Below are 12,782 nucleotides of genomic sequence, written 5' to 3'. Positions count from 1 at the left end.
ATCTTTACGAAAGTACGTTCTCTGCCTGGGAATCATCTTTAAGAATGAAGGTACTCTCTCTGGGTATCATCTTTATGAAACAAGGTTCTCTGGTGGACATCATCTTTATGAATGAATGTCCTCTCTCTGGTCATCATCTTTATGAATGAAGGTTCTCTCTCTCTGGGCATCATCTTTATGAAAGAAGGTTCTCTCTTTGGGCATCATCTTTATGAAATAAGATTCTCTCAGTGCTTCATCTTTATGAAAGAAGATTCTCTTGGGCATCATCTTTATGAATGAAAGTTCTCCCTCTAGGCATCATCTTTATGAAAGAAGGTTCTCTTTCTGGGCATCATTTTTTTGAATAAAGGTTCTCTCTCTGGGCATCCTATTTATGAAATAAGGTTCTAGGTCTGAGCATCATCTTTACGAAACGTTCTCTCTCTGGGCATTATCTTTATGAAAGAAGGTTCTCTCCCTGGCATCATCTTTATTGATGAAGGTTCTCTCTCTGGGCATCATTTTATGAATGTACGTTCTCTGGGCATCATGTTTATGAATGAAGGTTCTCTCTCAGGATATCATCTTTATGAAAGAAGGTTCTCTCTTGGGCATCAACTTATGAAAGAATGTTTTCTCTCTGGGCATCAACTTTATGAAAGAAGGTTCTCTCTTGGGCATCAAATTTTGAAAGAATGTTTTCTCTCTAGGCAGCAACATTATGAATGAAGGTACTCTCTCTTGGCATCATCTTTATGAAACAAGGTTCTCACTCTGGACATAATCTTTATGAATGAAGGCTCTCTCTCTGGGCATCATCTTTATGAAAGAAAGTTCTCTCTCTGGGCATCATCTTTATTGATGAAGGTTCTCTCTCTGGGCATCATTTTATGACTGTAGGTTCTCTGGGCATCATGTTTATGAAAGAAGGTTCTCTCTCTGGGCATCATCTTTATGAATAAAAGTTCTGTCTCTGGGCATCCTATTTATGAAATAAGATTCTAGGTCTGAGCATCATCTTTACGAAACGTTCCCTCTCTGGGTATCAACTTTATGAAAGAAGGTTCTCTCTCTGGCCATCAACTTCATGAATGAAGGTTCTTACTCTGGGCATCATCTTTATGAAAGAAGGTTCTCTCTCTGGACATCATCTTCATGAATGAAGGTTTTCTCTCTGGGCATCATCTTTATTGATGAAGGTTCTCCCTCTGGCCTTCATTTTATGAATGTAGGGTCTCTGGGCATCATCTTCATGAATGAAGGTTCTCTCTCAGGCATCATCTTTATTGATGAAGGTTCTTTCTCTGGGCATCATTTTATGAATGTAGGTTCTCTGGGCATCATGTTTATGAATGAAGGTTCTCTCTCAGGGCATAATGTTTATGAAAGAAGGTTCTCTCTCTGGGCATCATCTTTATGAATAAAGGTTCTCTCTCTGGGCATCATCTTTATGAAATAAGATTCTAGGTCTGAGCATCATCTTTATTGATGAAGGTTCTCCCTCTGGGCATCATTTTATGACTGTGGGTTCTCTGGGCATCATGTTTATGAATGAAGGTTCTCATCTGGGCATCATCTTTATGAATAAAGGTTCTCTCTCTGGGCATCCTATTTATGAAATAAGATTCTAGGTCGGAGCATCATCTTTATGAAACGTTCTCTCTCTGGGTATCAACTTTATGAAAAAGGTTCTCTCTCTGGCCATCAAATTCATGAATGAAGGTTCTTACTTTGGGCATCATCTTTATGAAAGAAGGTTCTCTCACTGGACATCATCTTCATCAATGAAGGTTCTATCTCTGGGCATCATCCTTATTGATGAATGTTCTCTGGCCTTCATTTTATGAATGTAGGTTCTCTGGGCATCATCTTCATGAATGAAGTTTCTCTCTCTGGGCATCATCCCTATGAAACAAAGTTCTTTCTCTGGGCATCATCTTTAAGACAGAAGGTTCTCCCTATTGGCATCATCTTTCTGAAAGAAGCTTCTCTGACTTGGCATCATCGTTATGAATGAAGGTTCTCAGCCTGGGCATCATCTTTAAGAAAGAAGGTTCTCTCTCTGGGCATGATCTTTATGAAAAAAGGTTTTTTGCCTTGGCATCATTTTTATGAAAGTACGTTCTCTGCCTGGGAATCATTTTTAAGAATGAAGGTACTCTCTCTGGGTATCATCTTTATGAAACAAGGTTCTCTGGTGGACATCATCTTTATGAATGAATGTCTTCTCTCTGGTCATCATCTTTATGAATGAAGGTTCTCTCTCTGGGCATCATCTTTATGAAAGAAGGTTCTCTCTTTGGGCATCATCTTTATGAAATAAGATTCTCTCAGTGCTTCATCTTTATGAAAGAAGATTCTCTTGGGCATCATCTTTATGAATGAAAGTTCTCCCCCTAGGCATCATCTTTATGAAAGAAGGTTCTCTCTCTGGGCCTCATCTTTATGAATGAAGGTTCTCTGCATGGGCATCATCTTTATGAATGAAGGTTCTCTCACTGGGCATCCTCTTTATGAAATAAGGTTCTAGGTCTGGGCATCATCTTTATGAAAGATTCTCTGCCTGGGGATCATCCTTATGAATGAAGGTTCCCTCTCACGGCATCATCTCTATGAAACAAGGTTCTTACTCTGGGCATTATCTTTATGAAAAAAGGTTCTCTGTATGCCCATCATCTTTATGAGAGAAGGTTCTCTCTCTGGGCATCATCTTTATGAAACAAGATTCTCTGTCTGGACATCATATATATGAATTAAGTATCTCTCTCTGGGCATCATCTTTATGAAAGAAGGTTTTCTGCCTGGGCATCATCTTTACGAAAGTACTTTCTCTGCCTGGGCATCATCTTTATGAACGAAGGTACTCTCTGGGTAATATCTTTATGAAACCAGGTTCTCTCTGTGGTATAATCGTTATGAATGTAGGTTCTCTGACTGGGCATCATGTTTATGAATGAAGGTTCACTCTCTGCGCATCATCTGTATGAATGAAGGTTCTCTCTCTGCGCATCATATTTTTGAATGAAGGTTCTCTCTTGGGCATCAACTTATAATAGAATGTTTTCTCTCTGGGCATCAACTTTATGAATGAAGGTACTCTCTCTTGGCATCATCTTTATGAAACAAGGTTCTCTCTCTGGACGTCATCTTTATGAATAAATGTTCTCTCTCTGGGAATCCTATTTATGAAATAAGGTTCTAGGTCTGAGCATCATCTTTAAGAAACATTCTCTCTCTGGGCATTATCTTTATGAAGGAAGATTCTCTCTCTGGGCATCAAATCCATGAATGAAGGTTCTCATTCTGGGCATTATCTTTATGAAAAAAGGTTCTCTCTCTGGACATCATCTTCATGAATGAAGGTTCTCTCTCTCGGCATCATCTTTATGAATGAAGGTTCTTTCTCTGGGCATCATCTTTAAGACAGAAGGTTCCCCATATTGGCATCATCTTTATAAAAGAAGCTTCTCTGGCTTGGCATCATCTTTATGAATGAAGGTTCTTTCTCTGGGCATCATCTTTAAGACAGAAGGTTCTCCCTATTGGCATCATTTTCAGGAAAGAAGGTCTCCCACTGGGCATCATCTATAAGAATGAATGTTCTCTGCCTGGGCATCATCTCTATGAAAGGTTCTCTGCCTGGGCATCATCTTTATGAATGAAGGTTTTCTCTCTGGGCATCATCTTAATGAAACAAGGTTCTCTCTCTGGGCATGATCTTTATGAAAAAAAGGTTTTTTGCCTTGGCATCATCTTTACGAAAGTACGTTCTCTGCCTGGGAATCATCTTTAAGAATGAAGGTACTCTCTCTGGGTATCATCTTTATGAAACAAGGTTCTCTGGTGGACATCATCTTTATGAATGAATGTCCTCTCTCTGGTCATCATCTTTATGAATGAAGGTTCTCTCTCTGGGCATCATCTTTATGAAAGAAGGTTCTCTCTTTGGGCATCATCTTTATGAAATAAGATTCTCTCAGGGCTTCATCTTTATGAAAGAAGATTCTCTTGGGCATCATCTTTATGAATGAAAGTTTTCCCTCTAGGCATCATCTTTATGAAAGAAGGTTCTCTTTCTGGGCATCATCTTTTTGAATAAAGGTTCTCTCTCTGGGCATCCTATTTATGAAATAAGGTTCTAGGTCTGAGCATCATCTTTACGAAACGTTCTCTCTCTGGGCATTATCTTTATGAAAGAAGGTTCTCTCTCTGGCATCATCTTTATTGATGAAGGTTCTCTCTCTGGGCATCATTTTATGAATGTACGTTCTCTGGGCATCATGTTTATGAATGAAGGTTCTCTCTCAGGATATCATCTTTATGAAAGAAGGTTCTCTCTTGGGCATCAACTTATGAAAGAATGTTTTCTCTCTGGGCATCAACTTTATGAAAGAAGGTTCTCTCTTGGGCATCAAATTTTGAAAGAATGTTTTCTCTCTAGGCATCAACTTTATGAATGAAGGTACTCTCTCTTGGCATCATCTTTATGAAACAAGGTTCTCACACTGGACATAATCTTTATGAATGAAGGCTCTCTCTCTGGGCATCATCTTTATGAAAGAAAGTTCTCTCTCTGGGCATCATCTTTATTGATGAAGGTTCTCTCTCTGGGCATCATTTTATGACTGTAGGTTCTCTGGGCATCATGTTTATGAAAGAAGGTTCTCTCTCTGGGCATCATCTTTATGAATAAAAGTTCTGTCTCTGGGCATCCTATTTATGAAATAAGATTCTAGGTCTGAGCATCATCTTTACGAAACGTTCCCTCTCTGGGTATCAACTTTATGAAAGAAGGTTCTCTCTCTGGCCATCAACTTCATGAATGAAGGTTCTTACTCTGGGCATCATCTTTATGAAAGAAGGTTCTCTCTCTGGACATCATCTTCATGAATGAAGGTTTTCTCTCTGGGCATCATCTTTATTGATGAAGGTTCTCCCTCTGGCCTTCATTTTATGAATGTAGGGTCTCTGGGCATCATCTTCATGAATGAAGGTTCTCTCTCAGGCATCATCTTTATTGATGAAGGTTCTTTCTCTGGGCATGATTTTATGAATGTAGGTTCTCTGGGCATCATGTTTATGAATGAAGGTTCTCTATCAGGGCATCATGTTTATGAAAGAAGGTTCTCTCTCTGGGCATCATCTTTATGAATAAAGGTTCTCTCTCTGGGCATCCTATTTATGAAATAAGATTCTAGGTCTGAGCATCATCTTTATTGATGAAGGTTCTCCCTCTGGGCATCATTTTATGACTGTGGGTTCTCTGGGCATCATGTTTATGAATGAAGGTTCTCATCTGGGCATCATCTTTATGAATAAAGGTTCTCTCTCTGGGCATCCTATTTATGAAATAAGATTCTAGGTCTGAGCATCATCTTTACGAAACGTTCCCTCTCTGGGTATCAACTTTATGAAAGAACGTTCTCTCTCTGGCCATCAACTTCATGAATGAAGGTTCTTACTCTGGGCATCATCTTTATGAAAGAAGGTTCTCTCTCTGGACATCATCTTCATGAATGAAGGTTTTCTCTCTGGGCATCATCTTTATTGATGAAGGTTCTCCCTCTGGCCTTCATTTTATGAATGTAGGTTCTCTGGGCATCATCTTCATGAATGAAGGTTCTCTCTCAGGCATCATCTTTATTGATGAAGGTTCTTTCTCTGGGCATCATTTTATGAATGTAGGTTCTCTGGGCATCATGTTTATGAATGAAGGTTCTCTCTCAGGGCATAATGTTTATGAAAGAAGGTTCTCTCTATGGGCATCATCTTTATGAATAAAGGTTCTCTCTCTGGGCATCCTATTTATGAAATAAGATTCTAGGTCTGAGCATCATCTTTATTGATGAAGGTTCTCCATCTGGGCATCATTTTATGACTGTGGGTTCTCTGGGCATCATGTTTATGAATGAAGGTTCTCATCTGGGCATCATCTTTATGAATAAAGGTTCTCTCTCTGGGCATCCTATTTATGAAATAAGATTCTAGGTCGGAGCATCATCTTTACGAAACGTTCCCTCTCTGGGTATCAACTTTATGAAAGAAGGTTCTCTCTCTGGCCATCAACTTCATGAATGAAGGTTCTTACTCTGGGCATCATCTTTATGAAAGAAGGTTCTCTCTCTGGACATCATCTTCATGAAAGAAGGTTCTCTCTCAGGCATCATCTTTATTGATGAAGGTTCTTTCTCTGGGCATCATTTTATGAATGTAGGTTCTCTGGGCATCATCTTTATGAATGAAAGTTCTCTCTCTGGGCATCTTCTTTATGAAAGAAGGTTCTCTCTTTGGGCATCATATTTATGAAATAAGATTCTCTCAGGGCTTCATCTTTATGAAAGAAGGTTCTCTTGGGCATCATCTTTATGAATGAAAGTTCTCCCTCTAGGCATCATGTTTATGAAAGAAGGTTCTCTCTCTGGGCAAAATCTTCATGAATGAAGGTTCTCTCTCTGGGCCTCATCTTTATGAATGAAGGTTCTCTGCATGGGCATCATCTTTGTGAATGAAGGTTCTCTCTCTGGGCATCCTCTTTATGAAATAAGGTTCTAGGTCTGGGAATCATCTTTACGAAAGATTCTCTGCCTGGGGATCATCCTTATGAATGAAGGTTCCCTGTCACGGCATCATCTTTATGAAACAAGGTTCTCACACTGGGCATTATCTTTATGAAAAAGGTTCTCTGTATGCCCATCATGTTTATGAATGAAGGTACTCTCTCTTGGCATCATCTTTATGAAACAAGATTCTCTGTTTGGGCATCATATATATGAATTAAGTATCTCTCCCTGGGCATCATCTTTATGAAAGAAGGTTTTCTGCCTGGGATTCATCTTTACAAAAGTACTTTCTCTGCCTGGTCATCTTCTTTATGAATGAAGGTACTCTCTGGGTAATATCTTTATGAAACCAGGTTCTCTCTGCAGTATAATCATTATGAATGGAGGTTCTCTGCCTGCGCATCATGTTTATGAATGAAGGTTCACTCTATGGGCATCATCTGTATGAATGAAGGTTCTCTCTCTGGGCATCATCTTTATGAATGGAGGTTCTCTCTCTGCGCATCATCTTTTTGAATGAAGGTTCTCTCTTGGGCATCAACTTATAATAGAATGTTTTCTCTCTGGGCATCAACTTTATGAAAGAAGGTTCTCTCTTGGGCATCAACTTATGAAAGAAGGTTCTCTCTCTGGGCATCAACTTTATGAATGAAGGTACTAACAATTGGCATCATCTTTATGAAATAAGGTTCTAGGTCTGGGCATCATCTTTACGGAACGTTTTCTCTCTGGGCATCAATTTTATGAAACAATGTTCTCTGTCTGTGCATCAATTTCATGAATGAAGGTTCTCACTCTGGGCATCATCTTTATGAATGAAGGTTCTCTCTCTGGACATCTCTTCATGAATGAAGGTTCTCTTCCTGGCATCATCTTTATTGATGAAGATTCTCCCTCTGGCCTTCATTTTATGAATGTAGGTTCTCTGGGCATCATGTTTATGAATGAAGGTTCTCTCTCAGGGCATTATCTTAGGAAACAAGGTTCTCACTCTGGGCATCATCTTTTTGAATAAAGGTTCTCTCTCTGGGCATCCTATTTATGAAATAAGGTTCTAGGTCTGAGCATCATCTTTACGAACCGTTCTCTCTATGGGCATTATCTTTATGAAAGAAGGTTCTCTCTCTGGGCATCAACTTCATGAATGAAGGTTCTCACTCTGGGCATCATCTTTATGAAAGAAGGTTCTCTCTCTGGCATCATCTTTATTGAAGAAGGTTCTCTCTCTGGGCATCATTTTATGAATGTACGTTCTCTGGGCATCATGTTTATGAATGAAGGTTCTCTCTCAGGATATCATCTTTATGAAAGAAGGTTCTCTCTTGGGCATCAACTTATGAAAGAATGTTTTCTCTCTGGGCATCAACTTTATGAAAGAAGGTTCTCTCTTGGGCATCAAATTTTGAAAGAATGTTTTCTCTCTAGGCATCAACTTTATGAATGAAGGTATTCTCTCTTGGCATCATCTTTATGAAACAAGGTTCTCACTCTGGACATAATCTTTATGAATGAAGGCTCTCTCTCTGGGCATCATCTTTATGAAAGAAAGTTCTCTCTCTGGGCATCATCTTTATTGATGAAGGTTCTCTCTCTGGGCATCATTTTATGACTGTAGGTTCTCTGGGCATCATGTTTATGAAAGAAGGTTCTCTCTCTGGGCATCATCTTTATGAATAAAAGTTCTGTCTCTGGGCATCCTATTTATGAAATAAGATTCTAGGTCTGAGCATCATCTTTACGAAACGTTCCCTCTCTGGGTATCAACTTTATGAAAGAAGGTTCTCTCTCTGGCCATCAACTTCATGAATGAAGGTTCTTACTCTGGGCATCATCTTTATGAAAGAAGGTTCTCTCTCTGGACATCATCTTCATGAATGAAGGTTTTCTCTCTGGGCATCATCTTTATTGATGAAGGTTCTCCCTCTGGCCTTCATTTTATGAATGTAGGGTCTCTGGGCATCATCTTCATGAATGAAGGTTCTCTCTCAGGCATCATCTTTATTGATGAAGGTTCTTTCTCTGGGCATCATTTTATGAATGTAGGTTCTCTGGGCATCATGTTTATGAATGAAGGTTCTCTCTCAGGGCATAATGTTTATGAAAGAAGGTTCTCTCTCTGGGCATCATCTTTATGAATAAAGGTTCTCTCTCTGGGCATCCTATTTATGAAATAAGATTCTAGGTCTGAGCATCATCTTTATTGATGAAGGTTCTCCCTCTGGGCATCATTTTATGACTGTGGGTTCTCTGGGCATCATGTTTATGAATGAAGGTTCTCATCTGGGCATCATCTTTATGAATAAAGGTTCTCTCTCTGGGCATCCTATTTATGAAATAAGATTCTAGGTCGGAGCATCATCTTTACGAAACGTTCTCTCTCTGGGTATCAACTTTATGAAAAAAGGTTCTCTCTCTGGCCATCAAATTCATGAATGAAGGTTCTTACTCTGGGCATCATCTTTATGAAAGAAGGTTCTCTCACTGGACATCATCTTCATCAATGAAGGTTCTATCTCTGGGCATCATCCTTATTGATGAATGTTCTCCCTCTGGCCTTCATTTTATGAATGTAGGTTCTCTGGGCATCATCTTCATGAATGAAGTTTCTCTCTCTGGGCATCATCCCTATGAAACAAAGTTCTTTCTCTGGGCATCATCTTTAAGACAGAAGGTTCTCCCTATTGGCATCATCTTTCTGAAAGAAGCTTCTCTGACTTGGCATCATCGTTATGAATGAAGGTTCTCTGCCTGGGAATCAGCTTTAAGAAAGAAGGTTCTCTCTCTGGGAATCATCTTCATGAAAGAAGGTCTCCCTCTGGGCATCATCTATAAGAATGAAAGTTCTCTGCCTGGGCATCATCTTTACGAAAGGTTCTCTGCCTGGGCATCATCTTTATGAATGAAGGTTTTCTCTCTGGGCATCACCTTAATGAAACAAGGTTCTCTCTCTGGGCATGATCTTTATGAAAAAAGGTTTTTTGCCTTGGCATCATTTTTATGAAAGTACGTTCTCTGCCTGGGAATCATTTTTAAGAATGAAGGTACTCTCTCTGGGTATCATCTTTATGAAACAAGGTTCTCTGGTGGACATCATCTTTATGAATGAATGTCCTCTCTCTGGTCATCATCTTTATGAAAGAAGGTTCTCTCTCTGGGCATCATCTTTATGAAAGAAGGTTCTCTCTTTGGGCATCATCTTTATGAAATAAGATTCTCTCAGGGCTTCATCTTTATGAAAGAAGATTCTCTTGGGCATCATCTTTATGAATGAAAGTTCTCCCCCTAGGCATCATCTTTATGAAAGAAGGTTCTCTCTCTGGGCCTCATCTTTATGAATGAAGGTTCTCTGCATGGGCATCATCTTTATGAATGAAGGTTCTCTCACTGGGCATCCTCTTTATGAAATAAGGTTCTAGGTCTGGGCATCATCTTTATGAAAGATTTTCTGCCTGGGGATCATCCTTATGAATGAAGGTTCCCTCTCACGGCATCATCTCTATGAAACAAGGTTCTCACTCTGGGCATTATCTTTATGAAAAAAGGTTCTCTGTATGCCCATCATCTTTATGAGAGAAGGTTCTCTCTCTGGGCATCATCTTTATGAAACAAGATTCTCTGTCTGGACATCATATATATGAATTAAGTATCTCTCTCTGGGCATCATCTTTATGAAAGAAGGTTTTCTGCCTGGGCATCATCTTTACGAAAGTACTTTCTCTGCCTGGGCATCATCTTTATGAACGAAGGTACTCTCTGGGTAATATCTTTATGAAACCAGGTTCTCTCTGCGGTATAATCGTTATGAATGTAGGTTCTCTGCCTGGGCATTATGTTTATGAATGAAGGCTCACTCTCTGCGCATCATCTGTATGAATGAAGGTTCTCTCTCTGCGCATCATCTTTTTGAATGAAGGTTCTCTCTTGGGCATCAACTTATAATAGAATGTTTTCTCTCTGGGCATCAACTTTATGAATGTAGGTACTCTCTCTTGGCATCATCTTTATGAAACAAGGTTCTCTCTCTGGACGTCATCTTTATGAATAAAGGTTCTCTCTCTGGGAATCCTATTTATGAAATAAGGTTCTAGGTCTGAGCATCATCTTTAAGAAACGTTCTCTCTCTGGGCATTATGTTTATGAAGGAAGATTCTCTCTCTGGGCATCAAATCCATGAATGAAGGTTCTCACTCTGGGCATTATCTTTATGAAAAAAGGTTCTCTCTCTGGACATCATCTTCATGAATGAAGGTTCTCTCTCTCGGCATCATCTTTATGAATGAAGGTTCTTTCTCTGGGCATCATCTTTAAGACAGAAGGTTCCCCATATTGGCATCATCTTTATAAAAGAAGCTTCTCTGGCTTGGCATCATCTTTATGAATGAAGGTTCTTTCTCTGGGCATCATCTTTAAGACAGAAGGTTCTCCCTATTGGCATCATTTTCATGAAAGAAGGTCTCCCACTGGGCACCATCTATAAGAATGAAAGTTCTCTGCCTGGGCATCATCTCTATGAAAGGTTCTCTGCCTGGGCATCATCTTTATGAATGAAGGTTTTCTCTCTGGGCATCATCTTAATGAAACAAGGTTCTCTCTCTGGGCATGATCTTTATGAAAAAAAAGGTTTTTTGCCTTGGCATCATCTTTACGAAAGTACGTTCTCTGCCTGGGATTCATCTTTAAGAATGAAGGTACTCTCTCTGGGTATCATCTTTATGAAACAAGGTTCTCTGGTGGACATCATCTTTATGAATGAATGTCGTCTCTCTGGTCATCATCTTTATGAATGAAGGTTCTCTCTCTGGGCATCATCTTTATGAAAGAAGGTTCTCTCTTTGGGCATCATCTTTATGAAATAAGATTCTCTTAGGGCTTCATCTTTATGAAAGAAGATTCTCTTGGGCATCATCTTTATGAATGAAAGTTCTCCCTCTAGGCATCATCTTTATGAAAGAAGGTTCTCTTTCTGGGCATCATCTTTTTGAATAAAGGTTCTCTCTCTGGGCATCCTATTTATGAAATAAGGTTCTAGGTCTGAGCATCATCTTTACGAAACGTTCTCTCTCTGGGCATTATCTTTATGAAAGAAGATTCTCTCTCTGGCATCATCTTTATTGATGAAGGTTCTCTCTCTGGGCATCATTTTATGAATGTACGTTCTCTGGGCATCATGTTTATGAATGAAGGTTCTCTCTCAGGATATCATCTTTATGAAAGAAGGTTCTCTCTTGGGCATCAACTTATGAAAGAATGTTTTCTCTCTGGGCATCAACTTTATGAAACAAGGTTCTCTCTTGGGCATCAAATTTTGAAAGAATGTTTTCTCTCTAGGCATCAACTTTATGAATGAAGGTACTCGCTCTTGGCATCATCTTTATGAAACAAGGTTCTCACTCTGGACATAATCTTTATGAATGAAGGCTCTCTCTCTGGGCATCATCTTTATGAAAGAAAGTTCTCTCTCTGGGCATCATCTTTATTGATGAAGGTTCTCTCTCTGGGCATCATTTTATGACTGTAGGTTCTCTGGGCATCATGTTTATGAAAGAAGGTTCTCTCTCTGGGCATCATCTTTATGAATAAAAGTTCTGTCTCTGGGCATCCTATTTATGAAATAAGATTCTAGGTCTGAGCATCATCTTTACGAAACGTTCCCTCTCTGGGTATCAACTTTATGAAAGAAGGTTCTCTCTCTGGCCATCAACTTCATGAATGAAGGTTCTTACTCTGGGCATCATCTTTATGAAAGAAGGTTCTCTCTCTGGACATCATCTTCATGAATGAAGGTTTTCTCTCTGGGCATCATCTTTCTTGATGAAGGTTCTCCCTCTGGCCTTCATTTTATGAATGTAGGGTCTCTGGGCATCATCTTCATGAATGAAGGTTCTCTCTCAGGCATCATCTTTATTGATGAAGGTTCTTTCTCTGGGCATCATTTTATGAATGTAGGTTCTCTGGGCATCATGTTTATGAATGAAGGTTCTCTCTCAGGGCATAATGTTTATGAAAGAAGGTTCTCTCTCTGGGCATCATCTTTATGAATAAAGGTTCTCTCTCTGGGCATCCTATTTATGAAATAAGATTCTAGGTCTGAGCATCATCTTTATTAATGAAGGTTCTCCCTCTGGGCATCATTTTATGACTGTGGGTTCTCTGGGCATCATGTTTATGAATGAAGGTTCTCATCTGGGCATCATCTTTATGAATAAAGGTTCTCTCTCTGGGCATCCTATTTATGAAATA

Source organism: Tenrec ecaudatus, chromosome Y (genome assembly GCF_050624435.1).
Source record: "Tenrec ecaudatus isolate mTenEca1 chromosome Y, mTenEca1.hap1, whole genome shotgun sequence".
NCBI classification, from domain to species: domain Eukaryota; kingdom Metazoa; phylum Chordata; class Mammalia; order Afrosoricida; family Tenrecidae; genus Tenrec; species Tenrec ecaudatus.
The sequence above is the reverse complement of the archived record's forward strand: the minus strand, read 5'-3'. Positions refer to the sequence as shown.